The sequence below is a fragment of the Protopterus annectens genome, chromosome 8.part1 (assembly GCF_019279795.1).
Source record: "Protopterus annectens isolate FY-2018-M chromosome 8.part1, PAN1.0, whole genome shotgun sequence".
Lineage (NCBI taxonomy): Eukaryota > Metazoa > Chordata > Ceratodontiformes > Protopteridae > Protopterus > Protopterus annectens.
This window is the reverse complement of record NC_056742.1, coordinates 346618700-346641110: the sequence shown is the minus strand read 5'-3', so window position 1 is coordinate 346641110 and position 22411 is coordinate 346618700.

The following is a 22411-nucleotide window of genomic DNA, read 5'->3' as shown; positions in this document are numbered from 1 at the left end:
GGATTACTGGCCTCAAACAGTTGTGTTATGCAACACAACTGAAAAAACTAAATCTGTTCTCTGTTGCGTACTGCCTACTCAGAGGCAAACTCTGCCTAACATACAGAACCATGTCCAACACATAACTGTTGAACATGCTCCATCTAAGGAAAACAAAACTGAGTCACACTACACACTCCAGGGATATGAACCTCATCACAACAATGAATACAACATGCTGGTGGGATAGAGTATTGTCCCAGAGACTTGCCTTACTGTGGAGCAGAGTCCCAATGTACATCAGACAGAGCCCTTCACTGACACTCTTCAATAGGAACCTTGATGAGTGGATGGGAAACATACAATTCATGCCAGGGATCACATCAGCAGCCCCACTAGAAAGGGGCTTAGGGTACTAACTATTAGAACTAGAGCTTAGGAGACTAACCAATGGGGTGGTGAAAGCTGCACAACTTGCCTAGGATAATATATGCCTTCGTGAAGATAGTCTACTACATACCTATGAACCTATGTGACAGGTACATGTCTACAGATAGTAGATGTGTACTTCACTGTACAGTCATGTTGTACAGCAGGCACATGCACCACATACACTGTAATGCTTACAGATACTGGTGGCTATTATGTACAGTGGGTGAGATGTGCACCTCATGTCTTTTGTGCCATTGGGATGTGTGCTGGGTGGACAGTCCTGGATGGCTCCCTGTCATGGTCACCCTCTTACACACATCTCTGTCCATCCATCTTTGGCTTATTATACTGTGTTCCCCCTACATATACAGGTACATAGGTATGTAATAGGCTATCTGCCTGAAGGCATATATTAGTATGGCCAGAGTGTGCAGCTATCACCACACCTGGGGTTAGTTCCCTATGCCTCTGTGTAGTAGAGCTGATGAAGTGATCCATGGTGTGACAGTTCAGTTTCACATACACTCATCAAGTCTCCTTTGGAAGAGTGTCAGTGAGGGACTCAGCTTAATGTAGGTTGGGAGCCTGTTCCAAAGCAAGGGAAATCTGTGAGCTAGTAATGTATCCCTACAACATGTTCTATTTATTGTTGTGATGATTATATCCCTAGAGCATGCATCACAGTGAGCTTGGGTTTACTTCGGATAGAGCATGTACATCAGTTCTGCATTGAGCATGGACCTGTCTGTTGGGCAGAGATCGCCTAAGCAGACAGTATGCAACAGAGTACAGATTGAGTTACTTCAGTCTTGTTGCATGGGGCAAATGTTTGAGGTCAGTAATCCTCTTGTTGAGGTACTTCAGTGGTCTTTCCAGCTGCTGAAGGTGCCTCGTCAGATTCTTCGCAAGTGTGTCTTGGTACTCTCTGATGGGTCTGATGACCGATGAGTAGAGGGAACCTCCTTTGACCTACATGCAAAGACTTTGGCAATTTGTGGGAACACATAGCATGACTTTCTATCCACTTTGTGAATGTGTTTCTGAAAGTAGAGATGACTATCCACATGTGTCCATAGATCCCTTATTATTACTTCCATATTTAGGGTGCTGGCACCTATGTGGTATTTGTATGACTGTAGTTCGAGGCCATAATTTTGACACCACATCTGCCTGACTGAGACCCTTTTTAAGGATGTCTCTGTTGTCCCAAACATTGATTATGACAACCTTTTTGCAGTCATCCACAAACATTGATAACCATAGCCCTCGTGTGTTTGACTGTACTTCTTAATAGTATATACCAGACAGGAGGGGTCCCAGGACTGAGCCATGGGGGACAGCAGTGGTTACCAGCTTACAGTCCAACAGGGAGACCACAATTCTTACCTTGTGGGATCTATCTGTGCCCCAGTTGGCAATCCATCAGATGACATACGAGTTTATGCACAGGTTGTTGATTTTGTGGATACGACATGTGTGTGGGATGTTGGAAAATTTATTTTCAAGGTCTATGTAGGCCGTGTGGAGCTCATTTCATTGATGTATGTCCTGGGTAACTGCCTTGCAAACTGTCTAGCAGGTTTAGGGACCATGATCTGTCCCTGACCAAACCAAAATGGGTAGGGTTGGGTGTTTGTAGGCTCCCAATAGCTCTGTTTATGAGTTCCATAAGGATGGACTCCATGGCCTTGTACATCAGGCTTATTAGGCTTATAAGACAATAGTTCCCATGGTCTGCTGTGCACCAACACTTGTGGACTATGCCAAACGTTGCTCTAACCCATTCAACAGTTTCATATCCTGTACAGAGGGTGAGTCTCAACAGACTGTTCAGGTGCAGGGTCTGTTTGCTTTGGAGTTCACATATGACACAGCCAGGGACACCAAGTCATCCTATGGACACCATGTTTTTAGGTTTGGATAGAGCTGTTTAACCATTGTATATGTGATTTCTGGGTTTTCACAATCTCCAGGTTTGGTAATGGGTCCTTTTGTCAGTGAGAGGGGGGTAAATACGTATGAACCTGTTTGACAAGATGTTGGCAATGTCAGTCATGTACATGTATTCGTTTACACTTTGCACTAACTCAGAACATATATGAGTTTACATTGATATTTATGACATAACTAAAGAAAGCTTCATGGTTCTCTATGGAATCTTTGGCAAAATTTTTGGCAGAGCTTGGCTTGGATAATGTTAGGAGTGCTCATTGTTTCATGATGATACTAATCAGAGATTTATTGATCTTCTTTGTATTTTAACTTTCTTTGTATTTTAACTTTCTTTGAACAACTTAAGTACTTGTATTACATAGTTTGATTATGACAGGGGTCCAGTATATTATATGGGTATGTTTTCATATCACTGTGTGCGCAAGGCAATATTGGTGAATAGTGACATGTGTCTGGAGTAAGAACTGCAACTGCCAGATATGTGTGGCCCACTGCTATACTCAGACATGTCCAAGTGTGTGAGCATGCCCAGTATGACCTTTCAGTATGTTGTTGATTAAAATTTGCAAAATTTGTTTAAGTATGTGAGCATGCCCACTATGGACATATATACTATATGTGTGTGAAAAATCAAGTTGGTTTTTACTTCAGGGCTCACCTTTGTGTTGTACATCAACAGGAAGCACGCTGTGCCTGCAGGGCTTCCATGAGTCAATTTGTATAGACCTATTAACATTTCTACATACAGGGGGGACAGCTATTATTTGTACATTTCTACCCGGGGGGCACACTTGATTGTTACTGTGGGTGTACATAGGATGAGGGGTACACCTGACACTTATACACATTTGCTAGGCCTGCATGGCTATGTCAGGTACTCCATTTCAGTCTTTACTGTTGCCTATCGTACTGGCCTGAGGCATACCACTGTACTACAGACTTTAGCTTCCAATTGCACACATATTAGTTTGTGACTTCATAGCCTACCCAACCCACATCACACTGTCTGGCCTGCTATCTGTCTGCATAGGCCTGGGGGGGAGGTTACCCATATGCCTCTTCAGAGGGCATGATACAGCATTTGTTTGTGTTTGCGTTTGTCTACAATTGTCCTGCTGGCTGTGACTATTAGGTATGTGACCCCCCAACTGGTATGTGTGAGTGACTTAAGTTGTGTCTGTGCCAGTAAAATGTTATCATGGCTTAGTGGTTCAGTACTGTGACTATAGCGCACAGTATCCTGAGTTTGAGCCCAATCACTGCTTTTTATTTTCCTGCTGGGCAGACCCGACTGGTTAAGGAACAGTAAAGCAGGTGTGAGCGTGTTTACCCAACTTTGCTCAACTTTGCCGGACTTTGCCCAACGTTGCTCAACGTTGCCCAATGATGCGCTGGTTAGCGCTGTGCGCAGCTTCGTGCAATTGGATTTAAATATGCTCAATACTGGTAAAATGTGCTTAGCAGTGCTTTATATTGCTTAAAATAGGGCACTCATGCCTCAAGTGTTGCAGTAGGGCTGCCTATGTCGGATGCACATAGTACACTCCCTATACATGTTTGAACATAGGTAGTGTCAAGTTAGGCATCCCTTTTACTGTATGTGTGAGTCAGAGAGAGGTGTAATTTTCAGGGTTCCTACTGAGTCAGTGTCTGTGCTATGTGTTGCCTCTTTGCCAAGGCCAGGGCATACTGGGCACGCCTCCTTCTGCCTACTGGGGCAGGCTCAGGTTGTTCCTCCTCTGAGTCATGCTGTACCTGTGCAGGCCTTGGTAATGGTGGGGGGCTGTTTGGCCCTGCCCCATGCTGTTCCTGCTGCAGCTGTTTCCGCAGGATCATATTGTGTAGCATGGCACATACCATAACAATTTGGGTATATGTAGTTGGTGAGTACTGCAAGGCTCCACCAGATGTGTCCAGGCACAGGAACTGTGACTCGAGCATCCCAAACACACGTTCAGTTATGTTTCTTGTTTGTGTATGTGCCTCATTATGGAGTTCTTGTTCAGGTGTGTGTGCATTTCTGATGGGTGTCATCAGCCACGGCTCCAGTGCGTATCCAGCATCCCCCACTTGGTGACCATCAGGGATGTCCCCATTGGCAAATCTCTGGTACAGCTGCATCAGATGCCAGATGTGGGAATCGTGATAGCTTCCAGGGCAGCCAGTGCACACATTCATTATTATGCCCTGGGCATCACACACAACCTGGCAGTTGATGGAGGGGCAGCCCTTGCAGTTTATGTAAACCCTACCCGCTCACCAGGTGGTGCTTTGATGCATATGTGCGTGCAGTCTATTGCACCCACTACCTCAGGGTATTCTGCTATTTGGTGGAAAAGATGCATATTGCTGGCCAATGCCTCACGGGAATTGGGGAAATATACATGGTCACCGACATGTGCTGACATGGCATCCAGGAACTGGTGGAGTACCCTGGATGCTGATGCCTGTGAAATCCCCATCATATCACCAGTTGGACTTTGGAAGGTACCTGTAGCTAGTATTCTTAGGCCAACACATACCTTGGTATCCACTGGGATGGGGAACCCTCTGTTGGTTCTGTGTGTGAGGCGTGGCCGGCACAGCTCAACAATTTGCTGTAGGAGGTCTCTGTCCACACTATAGCGCTCCACTATCTCCAGCTCATGTAGCCCCTGGTAGGTTACCTTGGGTCTGTACACTCTTCTCTGTCTCCTCACTGTGGGTTGCTCAGCAGCATTCACAACATCACCACCCTCAGCACCTTGCACATGTTGGTTTATGATAGCAAGAGCAGCCCCTAACATTTTGTCTGACTTAAGCTTTTTAAGCTTTCCCTCTTTGTATACTGCAGTGTTGCAGAGTTCTTGAGAAAAAATGGGGGGAATGGTGTTTGCAGAGTTTAACGTGCTGGGCTGGGCTAGTTTGCTGCCTGTGTAATTGGCTGATTCTGATATATTTCACCTGGCAGCTCTGCTAGTTCTCCTTGGTTAACTTCCTACTACTTCTTTTCCTTCCTTTTGCCTTTCTGTTTCCGCCCAGGGGGAAGTGCCGCGCAAACACACGCACATGCTGTGTGCATGTTTGCAAGGAGTTTCCTATCTTTTAACAGTGTGCACCTTGGGTTTGAGGTTTTCAAATAGGACAACTGTAGGCACGCCTCTTGCAATCCTGAGCAACTCAGGGCAAACGCAAGCCACTGTGCTCCGATTAGCTTACAGCTTGTCTGACACACACCCTCATGATGTCACCTATATTCTACTCTTCTACTCACCTACTCCTACTCTTACACTCTTGGGACATGCCTCACATGCTGGGGAAAATTGGGATTCACTATCCTTATCCTCATTTGCTAGGATTGCCTAGTAATGCATGGTTACATCTCTCACACTGAGCTTCCCCCCTTAGCAACCACTACTCAGCGGGCATGTTGTCTTTAGCCTGCCATTCACCTGCATGGCAGAATAAGAATTTTAGTGAAAATGCCTATTTTTGGCTTTTTTTTTAATTATTTTCTTGTTTTTATAAGTGCCGCATGTTTGCGCGGTGCTCTGCTATGCTTAAACATCGGAGATCGGGGAAAAAAAAAAGTTAAATTGTTATATTTTGAAACATTTTATAATGCCAATGGCCTTATATTTGGCCATTGGCATGCTTCCTCAACTGTATGCATCCTTTATTTGGAGCTGTCATAGCTCTATTTAGCTATTTGCAGAAATGTACTCCATTACCAACGGAGTACATTTCTGCAGCTAACACTAATCTTCCAAGGACAGGTTAGTGTTTCCTGGATCACAAATTTTCCTCATTTGCATGGCTTTCACCAGCAAATGAGGTAATTTTCATACCATGACGCTGTCCGTGCAAGAGTAGCTTTAGCAACTCTCGTGCAATCCCCTGCCGGCTGTACCTGGATCGTACAGCAGACTTATTGCTGGCGTGAGCTCCTACACTCTTCTTGCACTCCGTGCAAGCTTTCGTAAATCCAGAGATGTATTTTTCAAGAAATGGTGTATGGTAGTCTTTACTAATGTTAGCTATTTCTAATTGATGCATGTCTGCTTCTTTGAATAAATTAGACAGGTTCAGTTAATTGGGTTTTATTAACTGTGTGCTATTTCTAATTGATATTAGTTTTGGATTGGTCTTACTGATCATATGACCCATGTGAGAGTTTTTAAACTTGCTTGTACTTGCATGTATTTTTTTCAATGAAGTCCACTTGTATTGTATGGATGATGGCTATCATTCAACAAATGTGACTTGGTAATAAATTTTCCTTTGGTGACTTCTTGGAGGCTGCTTATGTTTTGAATAACACTTTCAGTTCCTGATCTGTCTGTGCATGGAGTTTTGGTTATTTAGTTTTTTGGTGTGTGGACTTTACTGGGAATTCTCTTGGTTTTGTCAATCTCCATCTACCACTATGTTACCCCATTATACAATATTCTGACATGGCTATGCAAGGAAAAGTTTACAAAATTGTGTGCAGCTTTATGAATTATGTCAAAGATGTAAAACAGCAAAAATCAGGTATCAGAGCGAAACACAGCTGGTAAGTTTTAAAACACATCCAAAGGCAGCAATTCTATCTAGTGTAAGTCTTTTACTGAAACAAACAGATAGCCCTGTTGGGAGAAAGCGCTTACCGGATTTATCTGTTTGTTTCAATAAAAGACTTGCACTGGATGGAATTGCTGCCTTTGGATGTGTTTTAAAACTTACCAGCTGTGTTTCGCTCTGATACCTGATTTCTGCTGTTTTACCATTTGGATTGTGAGGGGAGTGCAGAGCGTTTACTATTTGAGAGTTTTTGTCTTGGTTTGAAGTTATATGTCAAAGATGTACTTACTTGGAATGTGAATAATAATAACAAAAACAAAACACTACAGCTGTGCTAGCTTTAAACAACATGCGTTAAAATCTAGGTTATGTCATGTCTTTTACAAGTTGTTCCCAACTAAGCACTGATAAGTATATTTCTCTGAGAGACAGCATGGGTTATAATGAATTTATTGCCTGTAATATGTATAAGTCAATGAAAAACAGCAGCAGGGCTACAATTTTTAATACTGTAAGCGTGATACATTTAAAGCTTGTTTCCCAAATGAAAAAAGAAGTGAACACTTTAGCACTATAATTCATTCCCAGTTTGGCACATTCTTAAATGTGTAAGGATTTGGTGATCTTAGCTATATCACAGTGATAGAGGGAAGTGAGTGGTTACAAAGGAAACCATGGAAAATGCCAAGTATCCTTGGCAGGTCAAAAACAAGTGACTAATGTGTGATTACTTTGCTTTACTATTGTTAATTTCAATTTGGTACACGAATTTGTAGCTGCTATAGTATTCTGAAGGGAGTGTTACCAGAAGTTACTAAAAATGTAGGTTTCATTCACCTTGCAAACTGCTCTGTTCCAGGGTTGCAAAACAGATTCTGACAGGAGATGTAGTTTCTTTAATAAAAAAATGTTCACATTTACGTTTTGCTACTATTTAAGTAACAAGCTCAGATTCAAAGCCAACTTCTGTTTTTAACATGTTTGTGAAATTACAATTTATAAAATGGCATAGGTAAACATACATCAATAGGAAAGAAAACAAAGCAGTGATGTTTGTCATTTTTTCATGCAGTATACATAATATGTTTTCTTTTTAACAATTCACATTAGCCAAGTTGAAATTCTTTCAGGCTTGAAATGAACTTGCTTCCTACATAGACCATCCTTCCCTAGGTTCATAATTACACAGTTTCTCTACAACTTCACCTTTACAAATCTGGGGAAACTCCTTCTTCCACCAAGCACTGAGTGAGACACAACTACAGTCTCCACTTGAAATCTAGTCCACAACAGTGGGCCTTCCCCTTAAAGTTCTAGCAAATCTGCAATGCCTTAGAAAAGCCCTACTTTTACACATGAACAAATATCAGAAACGGTCTCATAACGACCCATTAATCAAACATATAGGAATTTTTCCTCTAGCTAAAACATAGCATTACCTGATTGCTCTTAGAGAAACAGCATTGCTTACATAATACACAATAGTATAAGCAATGCTCCAAAGCAAAATCACTTAGAATTTAGCACTCTTGAATTATTTATATTACATATGACATTCAATATCATGAAATGCTACATGATCCCCTTCCCAGCTAAAAGCCTTGAGTCTTTTTTTTTGTCCCCTCAGGCCTCATTGATACCAGCCTTGCAACCAGTGCCACATGTCCACACCTGGTCTACCAGCATACACCTACCCCCAACTTGCTCGGGTGTTGTTGGAGCTGGTTATGGATCTTAAGGGCATCCCTGGGGCTCTGTCTCCTCTGCTTCCATCTGTTTTTTTTTTTTTTTTTTTTTTTAATTTATATGCCCTACCCACTTTTTGCTTTCCCCACCCCCCACACTTGCTGGTTGCATAGGATCATAGGAGGTTGCTAGGCTAATGACCCTAGGGCCCTTACAAGCCTAGCCAAGAATTACCATTATTTCCATGATTAGCACCTATCACCCCTATCCAAGAAGGACACAGGTGGAATCCCCTGGGGAGAATTTATGGTTTCCCATCCAGTCATCCAGACTGCATTTAAAGAGGGCCAATGAGGTGCTCTGTTTGACATGAAGCAGGAGTCTGTTCCAATGGTGTGGTAACCTCTGGGAGACAAATCTGACCCTCCAGCAGGTTCTATTAATGTCATACCAGGTTAAGGCCTTTGGAGTGAGTAACCTGTGTACCATTTGACTTATGGATATACAACATTTCCAAGAAAGCAGGGACAAAGATTGCCTTATATGCAAGGCAGAGATTGCCTCTGAGTAGTCTGCATGAAACAGAATAAAGTGACAGTGATTTCAGATAATCCTCATAGGACAGATGCTGAAGACCTTGAATTTTCCCTGTGAGGAAACCTTTTGGTCTCTCCAGTTGCTGCAGGTACTTGGAAAGGTACATACCAAAAGGGGCATTGTACTCAATTATTGGCCTGATGAGTGAAGAGTACAGGGAGGTTATAACTTCTTTTTTTTCTGAAGGCAATGCCCTTGCTTATGAGATGAGCAATATAGAATGCCCTTCTTAACACTGTGCCACTGTGGAGACATGGTGATCAAAGGTAAGGTTGCTGTCAACCTCTATGCCCAGGTCTCTCACCACTGAGTGCGTACTAAGGGTAGTGTTATTGATGTGGTAGTTAGCAGAAACATTGCTCTTACTAAAAGGAATAATAATACATTTTTTGCATTGAGTTTAAAGCTGTGATTTTGGCACCAATCATTAGTTTGTGTAAGACCTTCTTGTAGAATGTTGACATGGTTTGGAGATTCTATGATGGCACCAATTATTAGTTTGTGTAAGACCCTCTTGTAGGATGTTGACATGGTTTGGTGATACTATGACCACTCCCAGTTTGCAGTCATTGGTAAACTTTGTCAGCCACAGACCTTTAGTTTTAGCTTGTACTTCAGAGAAATAGATTACAAACAGTAGAAGTCCCAGGACTGATCCCTGTGGAACACCACTGGTTACAAGTCTGCTTTTGGAGGTGGATTCCCCTATTTTGACTACATGGATTCTATCAGTGAGCCAGTTAGCAACCCAACTAATGATATATGGGGTTGATACCTAGCTAGGTGAGTTTGTCAATTATGCCTGAGTGGGAGATAGAGTCAAAAGCCTTGGCTAAGTCTGGGTAGGCTGTATGCATAGATTTCCCCTTATGGAGGGCCTTTGTGACTGTCTCAAAGATGTCCACCAGGTTTAACAGGCATGATCTCCCTTTGACAAATCCAAATTGAGTTGGGCCAAGTGTTTGGAGATTACCAATATCTTTGTTGATAAGGTCCCATGGTGATTCTCTCCTTGGCCTTACAGATAAGGCTAATAAAACTAATAGGTCTATAGTTCCTAGGGTCAGTGGAAGCACCACCTTTGTGCAAGGGGATAACAGACATAGCTAGGGCTTCATCTCTCTAAGTCACCAGAGCAGCATAAACCCCTGACATTTGAACTTAAATGGAAGGTTGTAGAACACAGATTTCACATCCAATTATAGGAAGAAGGGTGAATCCATGATGCTGACAATACAGCAAAATATTAGGGTGGATGCAGGCCAAGAATCCAGAAAAGTAGTATTACTATGGCGACATGTAACTCATGCAGTGACAGTGTGAAAAGTGTTGCTGTGCCCTAAAAACTAATCATAGCTTTCTCATTTCCTATCCTAAAAGTAGCCACTGCAACTGCCACCCCAAATTCTGGCAATTATGGCAATGGAGTCCTTTTTGTGAGTTAGAAGCACCAACAGTTAAATTAGATTTTATGGGAGTAATACAAACAGTATTCACTTCCCTGTGTAATTTTTCTGAATCTGTCTACCTTAATGTTGTGTTTTATAAACATGGCCTTGTGTTTAAATAGAATTTATAGTATTTTATAGCATTGTAATTCTCAATTCCTTCTATTGTGCTATATGTAGAACCAACACTTTTGGTACACTCTACTATTCCTTTTTCATATTGTTCCTGCTGCTTAGAGTCCATATCATGTAACTGGTAACCCTGATTAGGTATCAATTCTTCATTATGGTATTCAAAGACAACATCATCTTCATTGTTAATATCTTTACACCCTGCTGCATATACACTTATTTTAATTCCAATGATTTCTCTTTCATTAATAAAGTTGTTGGCTATAACAATTTTCATTTCTGTTTCATGCTCAGCATCTACATTTAGCTTTTTAGTTTGGAATTTATGACAAAATTCCATCTCTACAGGCCTGCCTTCAATGTCCTATTGTACTGTTTTCCTCTGTGATTCAGGCACTCTGTAAGGATTTCAACATGTCTTTACTCCTAGAGGCATTTCTAGATTATGGTTTCTCACATTTGTCTGCCCAAGCAGCTCTGAAAAGGTTTCTTTAAATCTCCCTAGAAATTCTAGCACAATATGTTTCTATTCTTAAATACATCCTGCAACTGAACAGAAAGAATGGGTTGCTTCCTTGACTGTATTTTTCCTACCACAAACATCACAAATCACTCATGAAGATTCATCATCTTTGCATTCTTTCAGCCAATTGAAGTGAAACATTTGTTCTGGTTTTCTTTACCAGTCTACTCAACCTTATAATCAACCTTATTTAACTTCTCCAAAATTTCAAATGGAATTTGACACTAAGCTAAACTATATTTCAACTGATGGCACAAGGAGTAGGGTTTTGTCACCCAGTATGAATTTTTTGGGGGCTTTCCTATTATATACTCTTCTCTACATTCCCATGCTTTTATTATAATTTTTTTCTCTACAGTCACTGCCACATTAAGTCTTTCTTGTAAGTTTGTGTAGTGCTCCATAAATACATTTTAATGATGTTTTCTCTTTTTCCCAGGTCTGTTTATTAATATCAGGTACACCTCTTACATGTATATTGTATACTAGTTCAAAAGATCTATACTCATTGGTGTTTGTGGCATCTCTCCTATTGCTATCAACAAGTAGGGGAAACAAGTGATCCTAGTTCTTAAAATCTTCTTTTATTTCTTAACATGCATTTTAATGTTTTATTGAGCCTATTTACTAAACTACAGTCTGTGAGTAGCAAACAAAAATGTAACTGTTTAAATTGAAAACACTGGCACAATTGTTGCATAACGCTCGATACAAAGGGCATAGCTTCGCTGATGATTATCTCTTTAGAAATACCCACTCTGGCAATAGATTTAGCATTTAACATTACATAAAGTTAGGGTTTCTGGAAATTTTGTTGTATAGGCTACTATGATCAAGATAAATTGATACCCACTGCTAGATGTCACCAATTGCCCAACAACGTCCATTGCAATGCATTCAAATGGTACAACTACAATAAAGAATGGAATCAACTCATTCATGAATCCAGGATGTAAACTTGTTTTCTGGCATTATGGGTAGGATTAACAAAATTTTTTATATTTAATTTGTAATTCATGTCCAATAAAATCTGGCTAATGCTCAGTGCTTAGTTTTATCCATTCCCAAGTGACCCCCAATTAAATGACTATCTGCAACTTTCAAAACTAATATCCTGCATGGCCTTTGTAGTAGTAGTATCTGGTGCACAGTTTCTTATTTATTCTTGCTTACAACATATAACAGACTATTGCTTTGTTCAGATTAATGGTAAGAAATTGGTTCATCTTGTTGCTATCAACTCAGCTACTGCTTCCATAATCCCCATTGTTCTCAATAAGGTAACATCTTCCCATTAAGCTTTTTTGTAGAAAACATGTCTTACCTTTAGGCCTGCAAAATATGGGTCATTCCCTTTCTTTATTTGTTTTAAAGTAGAAGGTTCAGCTTCCTCTCCAACATACAGTGGTATATCTAACTGTTCTGCAGAAGATAGCTGTAAATAAAATTGTCTTCGGTTTTACCTTTTTCCTCACTTACACATATCTGTTGTTTAGTGTCCTCTTTACTTGAGTTTGCTGTTTAAACAGATAGAAATGAGTTTAGGACTCTGAGTAGGTTGTGTTTCATCCCCTTCTACTGCACTAGTAAATTCATTTTTATTTACTAACATCTCCTTTTCAGTACATGTCTTCATTTTAGAATTCCCCACTGTTAGGATTCTATTTTAAGTTTGACAGAAAATTTACAGTTCTGTTCGGGCTGTGTAATTTTCAAATGTCACAACTTTATTACATTGTACTGCACACTTTAATACGAGACTCGCTCGTTCCCTTCAGTTTATCTAGTCATTTCTACTCCTTGCTTCATAGCAGTTTCAGGTTACAATATTTTAGCAATAACCATTGAGTGGGTGTGGTATATTATAGCAATAACAGATTACGTCGGTGTGGTATATTGAAGAATTACCTACAGCTGGTGTGGTTTAATCACGAGGGCAAATCTTCAATATACCACACCACAGAGTCGGTTATTGCTATTATGCAATGACATTATTTAAGGAAAAAAATACTTACCTTTCTTAAATAATGTCATTGTATGATGGCATTGTGGTGTTCCTTTTCGAGGATATCCCGTTGCTTTTTTTGATGTACTGCGCACGTGTATGGGACTTTCATTCCCACGCTTACACTCCGTTGCTGTTTTTTTTTTTTTTAGATACTGGGACACTTTGAAGGTACAGGAGAGATGGGACATAGACAACAAAAGGACAATGAGGTACATTTCTCTAGTTTTTCATAACGTACCTGATTATTCTTTTATTTTTGTCTGTCCTGTCTCTCTCATTGGTTTCAAGTGTCCAGTTTTGCAAGTTTACTTTTATTTTTTTAAGGGAAAGAAAGAGAAATTTTGATGGCATATATTAATGGAAAAAAGTCTAGGTGACCAGACCTTTTCCCATTAGTATATGCTTGGATTTACAATGGGCACGCTGGTTGGGCTGACCAATCAGCATGCTCGTTTTGAAATGTTAATGGCCAGTCAATGTATATGAAATATTTATCCATGGTTGGTGTGGCAATAATGGGTAAATCTTCAATATACCCACACCCATGAGTCAGTTATTGCTATATACAATTACATTATTTAAGAAAAAAATACTTACTTTTCTTAAATAATGTCTTTGTATAATGGTGCCATGATGTGTTCTTCCACATTGTTTCCTTATTCATCTCCTTTGTTGATGTACTGCACATGTGTATGGGATGTACATTCCCACTCTTATGCAGTACATCAGTATTTTGGAAAGCAAGCAACTGACAAAGAACTGTGAAATCCGGACATTTTAGAGGTATGAGAGGGAGTAGGTAAAAATACAAGGAAAATCAGGTACATTTCTTTAGTTTTGCATGATATACCTCAATTTCCTTATATTTTCTCTGCCCTCAGTACCTCTTAGAAAGCATATATTAATAGAAGAAAGTCCAGTAAGACTTCACCGGCCAGACTTTTTTCAGTTGGTACATGCTCGATTTTACAATGGGCACACTGGTACAGCTAACCAGTCAGTGTGCATGTTTTTGCATACTAAAGATCTATCATTGTATAATTTACTATCTCAGTGGAGATAGTAATGGTGGGGGTAAAAAAAAGTTAAAAGAGTAGGAACCTACAAATGTGGAGCATGTCCACAATGTCCCCATATACATAACAAATCAGAGGTGTACATTACCTGTCGTAATAAAAATATTTCAGCACCAGTTTGTAGTAATTGCGAAACAAAAGGGGTAGTATACCTTGTGACATGTGAGAACTGTGAATGTTTTTATGTGGGGAAAACTGAGAGGTGTTTAAGGCGTAGGATTTACGAACACCTATATGACATTAAAAAGGGTAATGCAAATAATCCACTATTCAAACACAGTGAGGCTAGTGGACACACATTATTTAAATTTTTTGTCATTGAGGTGGTCCAAAAGGATGCCAGAGGGGGGCCATGGGAAACACAATTGGGATACCGTGAGATTTATAGGCAGTTGATTTTATAAGCCAACAAGTGGCCTGGTTTAAACGACACAATATCCCTGGCACCAATTTTAAAGTTACGGGCTGCCAAATTATAGGTGCTATGCCTAACTATACTCAATGGTTCATCGAAGATGTTTTTTCACATAATTTTTAAAAAATGTATTCATACCACTTTATATTCACCAGGTATCATACATCCATATATTTATATATATATATATTTTAAAGTGTTGTTCCTCTATTTTTTTATAAGATTTTAAAAGTTTTTAAAAAAGATTTGATAATGTTTTGAGGTCTCCATCAGACTATTATTTTTTATTTACTTTATATTTTTCATGATAGACTTGCATTTGTTTACATATATCTCAATACACAATTGTATATATTGATATTTTAATAGGCTTGTCGACTGAAGCATGTCATTTATATGCTTGATTTAATTTAAGATAGAATTTTATTATTCATTACAGGTTCATTTATGGTGCATTTTGCATCTTAGTTACACATAAATTACATTGCATATATATATTTCATATTTATTCATATTTATTTATACTGTTTAAGTTGAATGTGTTACTAAACAACGTTAACTGGTTTATTATGAGATTAATTGCATGCAATCAATGTAATTGGAAACCTTATTTAATGTTGGAATTGGGTTTGGGTTTGTATTCTGAGGAAGTTGCGGACGAAAACCTACTGCTTGAGATTTCAGCGTTTAAGTTTTAATTTTGGCTTGCTGTGTCATTAGTAAATTCTTTTTCATCAACAGCTGTCGAGGGCTCCTATTTTGGTTTTGCAGTTTTGGTTTGGGCACTTTCCTTTTTGCTTTCATCCTTTGTTGATGTACTGCACATGTGTATGGGATGTACATTCCCACTCTTATGCAGTACATCAGTATTTTGGAAAGCAAGCAACTGACAAAGGACTGTGAAATCCGGACATTTTAGAGGTATGAGAGGGAGTAGGTAAAAATACAAGGAAAATCAGGTACATTTCTTTAGTTTTGCATGATATACCTCAATTTCCTTATATTTTCTCTGCCCTCAGTACCTCTTAGAAAGCATATATTAATAGAAGAAAGTCCAATAAGACTTCACCGGCCAGACTTTTTTCAGTTGGTACATGCTCGATTTTACAATGGGCACACTGGTATGGCTAACCAGTCAGCGTGCATGTTTTTGCATACTAAAGATCTATCATTGTATAATTTACTATCCTTTTATTGGTTCTTTTGCTGCAGGCTGTTCTGCTATAGGACATGCATTTACCCTATATTAATGTAATTCTGCTCCTCTGTCTACCTCTGCTTCCTTATCTGAAATTTCACTTAACTTGACATCTTTTCCACATTTCTGTGTTGTGCTAAGGTCAGTGCATTTTCTTGTATTCTCTTCAGTACTAATGCTGACATCTGTAACTACCATAATGCATGGGGTGTTCTGGTATATTCTTATTTCAGGATTGTGATAACTCATGGAGTTATTTTTATCATTTAGCCACAACCATAATAGTTCCCTTAACATTTAGGATAACCCCTTTTCTTTGTTCACATCTGGTATTTATGTATCTATTAAAAACATGTTTCAGTCATAGGCCCCCACTGTCATTCTGAGGTAATAACATTTGGCTAGTTAGCTTCTTCTTTGTTAAGTCTAGCTTTCTATTGAAAATCATTTAACTCTTTCTTGAATTGATATCTTGTCCACTATGCATTAAAATAGGGACAATACTTCACAATGATATCATGAATTAGGTCAAGTACAACTGCTATGAGATATATTATTTTAATAACATGGTCCACTGATGTAAATACGGTATTTATGTTCTATGAATACAGATTACTTCTGTCTTCTGCATGTTATTAAGTTAATACCTGTACACAGAGTGACTTTTAACTAAAGTAGCCATATTGCCTAAATTCAGTAAACTGTGTAGTTCCTTGCCTTCCAAAACCCCCAAATTATCATGCATTATACTAAGCTAGCTATTACACAGTAGCAGAATGCAGAGTCTGTAGCATAGCTCCCAACCTCTAGGCATAAAAAGTCTGGACAAAGCCAAACATAATGGGGGGACAGGGCCCCAAAAACTGGGACAAATTTCAAATAATACTTTTATAATCTTAGGAAGTTGCTAGAATAAAAGGTCTTGTGTTATTATGCATTTTCTGAAAGATATGAAGTTCAAATGCCTAACACTGTAATATACTGAATTCACTCCTCACTGATTTGACACAAAAATCCAGAAAACACAAATTTTATGAGGAACAAACCAAAAATATGAGGTGAAAATCTGGACAGTTGACAGTTATGGTCTGTAGGCTACGCGTCTGTCTTATATTCCTGGGATAGACTCTTTTTCTTAGAGTGCATGTCTGGTATTTGCACATTTCTAGCTGTAACTCGTTTGTTTAACTGATGCATTATCTGATTATATGTCCTTTTTTCCTACATCTGAAACAAACTAGCTCAGTACTCAGTAACAGGCACATTGTACCCTCAAAGGGCAATGCTGACTTATTAATTACTTGTTCAGGTTTAGCTACACTCAGACATTTCAGGTTTAAACACAGTATCATTTGATAGAGCACATTTAACTGCGGTTCTGAGTAGATCTCTTCTTTTGGGATCACACTGGTATATCTACTTTCTTAAATTAACATGCAATGTTGATATAAGTCTAGCAACTGTAAGCAATTACATGACTTTTGTTTTACTGTTAGTATTTGACTATATCCACAGTTTAAAATATGTTTAAAATTATTAATTTGAGCTCTTACTGCCATTAAAAGTCCAACTGTAAAATGTAATAACTTGCATTTCAGAAATAAAAACTTCACTAAAAAAAGTTATTTTTTCAGTTTTATTTAGATTCTTACAGTGTGTACAGATAATGTTGCCAGTTTTATGAAGCCATAGGAGATTAGCCATGGCAAGGCTGCTCAAAACCCTGAAAGCTAATCAGCGTTCACTATGTAGTAGCCGGTAGGTAACCAAGTAAAATGAGTCTTTCTGTATCATTCTAAATGCTCATACCTACGATTCTGTGGGTTAGAAAACATTGTGGCCTTTCAAACCTGCCTTCATGTTTGGACAGGTAAATGCCAAAGGAAGCACTGTATTCAATTAGAGACCTGACAAGGGAAGAACAAAGTAAAATGATAAATAGTTTAACAATGTAAAATGACTTCTTTACTATGGTTGAAACACAATAGCCAAAGAAGAACTCATTGTCCACAAGCTGAAGAAGAACTCATAGCCCACAAATGTACACAAGTCTCTCATATCAGTATCAGTATTAAGAGGAATATCATTTATGTGGTAGGCTGTGGATGTTCTTTTTTTCTCAAAAAATACCATGGTACATTTTTATAATGGATTTACATACCAACTACTAATACAGTTCATTCTGTCTTGTAAGACACTTAAATCAGTAGCAATTCATAACAATACTAAGTCTGCAGTCATCAGCAAAGTTGGTTAGTCATAGACCTTTGTTGTCAGCTTTGACATCAGAAAAGCATATACCAAAGGTGAGGGGGCATCACAGAGATCTGCAGGAGCCAACCCTCACTATATAAGCTCAATATGAAAGTTAATTTGCAATCCAGTGTGTCACACTGAGGTTAATATCTACACAAGAGAATGTATCAGCAATGCCAGATTGAGAAATATTGTAGGTTTATAGGTGTTTACAAAGCTAATGACCACAAGGGCTTTTTAAGCCTAGCCATGCATCCCAAATCTCTGACAAATTCAATTATCCTTGATACGTGTAAGCATGGGCCTAGGAGATGAACCATTTACAGGTTACCTGTGTACATTAGAGACAGAGGTGCCAAACCAGGGATGAATTTCCAGTTTCCCATCCAATTGTCCAAGTTGCACTTGAATTAAGTTAGGAAGGAACTGCTTCACATGGATGGTGAGCCTGTTCCACAGAGGGGGGTAGTCTCTGGGATACATACCTATCTCTCCAGCAGGTCCTATTTATATTACAGGCAAGGTTTAAATCTTTAGAATGGGTAATTCTGGTGCTGTTTGTTTTGTGGATATGCAGGAGATCCATCAGAGTGGGGACTGACAATGCACTTTATGCCAGGCATAGATCTCCCCTCAAAAGCCTGTAGGAGACAGAATACAGGGATAGTGCCTTGAGGCGGTCTGCATAGGACATATTACTTACGCCCTCTATTCTTTTAGTGAGAAACCTCTGCGGATGTTCCAATTGTTGGATATGCCTGGTTAGATACATACCAAAGGGAGCACTGTACTCAAGACAGGTCTGATGAATGCCGAATACAGTGGACCAATGACTTCCTTGGACTTAGATGCCATACCTTTGTTTATAAGTTGGGCAAAATAAAATTATTTCCTCACCACTGTAGACACATGATGATCAAAGGCTAGATTATCTATGTGTGTCCCTAACTCCCTGACTACTGGATCAACTCTAAGGGGCATGTTGTAAATATGATAGTTACCAGGGATGGATGACTTCTCAAAGGATACTATTATGCATTTCTTGACATTTAGTTTTAGACAATGGCTCTGACATTAGTTGTTTGTAGGTGTCAGCCCATCCTGTAGAACATTTGTGTCAGTGTGAGATTCAATGACAGCTCCTAATTTGTAATCATCTGCAAATTTAGACAGCCAGAGGCCACTCACATTGGCCTTGACGTCTGAGAAGTAAATGCCAAAAAGGAGCGGTCCAAGGACTGATCCCAGAGGGGCATCACTTGTGACTTGCCTTTTTGTACAGGTGGACTCCTCGATTCTAACTTCAAATGTCAATGGCTTTAGCTAGATCAAGGAAGAATATGTGGACATACTGGCCTTTGCCTAAGGCATTATTAACTTTCTGAAAGAAATTTTCAAGATTAAGTATGCAGGCTCTACCTTTTACAAAACTAAATTGGGGTTGAGGGCTTGTAGAACACTATTATTATTTATGGCTCAACTATAAATGTTTTCTGCCATTACAAATAATTCTAGTAAGACTGATTGCTGATAGTTCTAAGTGTAAGGGTAGGGGGTCACACATACAGAAGGGCGTCACAATGGCTATCCACCTCGGTGAAGGTATGTACCCCATCAGAATGACTGAGGATGGGTTCATTGAAATTAAATTTGCCTGAGGGCATATTAGCAATACCTTTACAGTCAGCGTAAGTAGTGGTATTTGAGATCAGCACTGTGTAATACTGGGTGTTCCTTCTGCGTTTTCTGACATAGTTAATAAAAGCCTTATGGTTATCCTTACAAGTGGTGGCAATATTTACTTCATACACACCCTTACAAGTTTTGAGTATGTGCATGAATTTTTCACAGAGCAGTTTAAGATCCTTTATGTATTGGGAAATGTTAACTTACTACTTACATCAAGTTCTTTTTTTGTTTGTTTGTTTTTCTTTTTTCTTTCTTTTATTGCATACCTTGATGATTTTATGATTCCTCCACAAGGGTTTTATTACCGTTTGCCATCATACTTGGATGGGTAGATGTCTCACAGCAGTCAAACTTATATATGTTGGCTTTACTAGCAGGGTCATCTCAGAATCAGGTTTTGAATTTTCTTAGGTCAAATGTTTGCTGTAAAAATGGTCCTAAACACAGTAGGGTTAGTTGTTAATATGGATTTATAATTAGGGAGAATGTGACAGCCTGGTCACCCTGATTGTGGAAGGAATAACTTTCAGTGAGGAGCATGCACATCTGAGTTTAGTAAGAACAAAGTTAAGGAACATGATCCACTGCCTACATAGGGCACAATTCAGTCCAGTAAGCATGGGCAGCTCATGCTATTGGACTGCAGCCACGCCCCAGCTGTAAAATTGAAAAAAGAAGTTTAAAAATAAAATAATTAGCTGCGAGTCCCAGAACTTGAATTGTGCAAGCATGTGCAGCAAGTTAAGTCCAGACTGCTGTTTAACCAGTCTGGATTAGAAAGAGAAGGCATCAGTGTACAGATGCCCAGAAGTCTATGCATAGAATGGAATCACATATGTGGATACAAGGGAAATCAGACTGCAACATCTGCAGTCAGATAACTACTGACTGGCTCTCACTGCAAGGGAAGGGAATTTGGAACACTGCTTCAAGGTATACAGGTATACTTAATTTGGAATTACTACAAAGGTGTGTGTGTGTGTGTGTGTGTGTGTGTGCGCGTAATGCCCCAATTAAATATACCCGGTTGCTAGAGTTAGGCTCAAACCCTGTACCTTGGGTACAAGTAGCAAGAGCCTGCATTCTGTACCCATCACCACTTGTGAAAACTGTCCACATTTTTGCCTCATATTTTTGTTCTGTTCCTCATAAAATCTGTGGTTTTCTGGATTTTTGTAATCAGTGAAGGATTGAATTCATTAAATAATGAGCGACATTTGAATTTCAGACTTCATATTCTTCAGAAACTACATGGTAACACAAAACCTTTCATTCTAGCATTTTTTAAGTTTATAAGATCAATATTTGAAATTTGTCCCTATTTTTGGGGCTGTATTCCCCCATTATTGGCTTTGTCCAGGTTTTTTGTGCTAAGAGGTTGAGAGCTATGGTGAGAAATGAATTCAATGAATATGTTTGGGGGCTGTATTTCCCCATTATTGGTTTTGTCCAGGTGTTGTATGCTAGGAGGGTGAGAGCTATGGTGAGAACTGAATCCACTAAATGATAGCCATTTAAGTTTCAGTCTTCCTGGCTTTCAAGAAACAGCCGATTTGGCATAGTGGTATGTTGCACTAACTGTAATATACAGGGTCCTGGTTTCAAGCCTTTGCAGTGAAATGCATTGTGATAACATATTTTATTCTAGCAACTTTCCAAGATTATACAAGCAATGTTTAAAATGTGTCCCTGGTTTTTTGCTTTTGCCCCCCCCCCCCCATAAATGTTGGCTTTTTCCAGATTTCTTGTGCTGCAAAGTTGTGTTGAGTAGATTTTACAAGGAGCTGAGAGCTTCAGGGGAAGAGAAGTTTAGTGCTGCTTATGCAGAGTCTGCTTGCATTGTTAATAGCATAACAGGTTGAATGCTTGCTTTTGAGGCAGAAGGCTGTGGGTTCTACTCCCACCATATGTAAATGCATTGCTGCTTTTTTACTGTGTTGTACTTTTAAAGGGGGTGGATGCTGCAGTCCTGAGAATGCCCCCTTTGCCAGAGATACCTAGTAACTATAAACCTGTCATCAGTTTGCCACCCATTCCCTATTGCAATATTACTAGCTTATCATTTTTTTAATTTAACATAGGCAATTTATTCCTCAAAGCCAACAGGCACTTCATTTATAGATGAAACAATGAAATATAAAGTTGTTTGCTAGTAGCAACCTGTTCATCAGTTACAAATCTCTTTAATGTGGAATTATTTAGATGACTTTACTTCTGCAGAGATTGTGCATATTTGCTGATACTGGTGTATTATAGAAGTTTGAGTAGAGTTTTATGATGGAAATGTTCTGAACTGGGCAGTTTTGTCATTATTGGTGCATGCATTTTCGTTTCATTGTTTACTGGAAAATGTTCAAAACAATAAATGTAAAACACCCTCTAACAACTGTACTGTATTATAAAAGGAATACAATTTAATACTGTAACTGATGAAGAGGTTGCATTTCACTGCAAAGTCTTGAACCCAGGACCCTGTA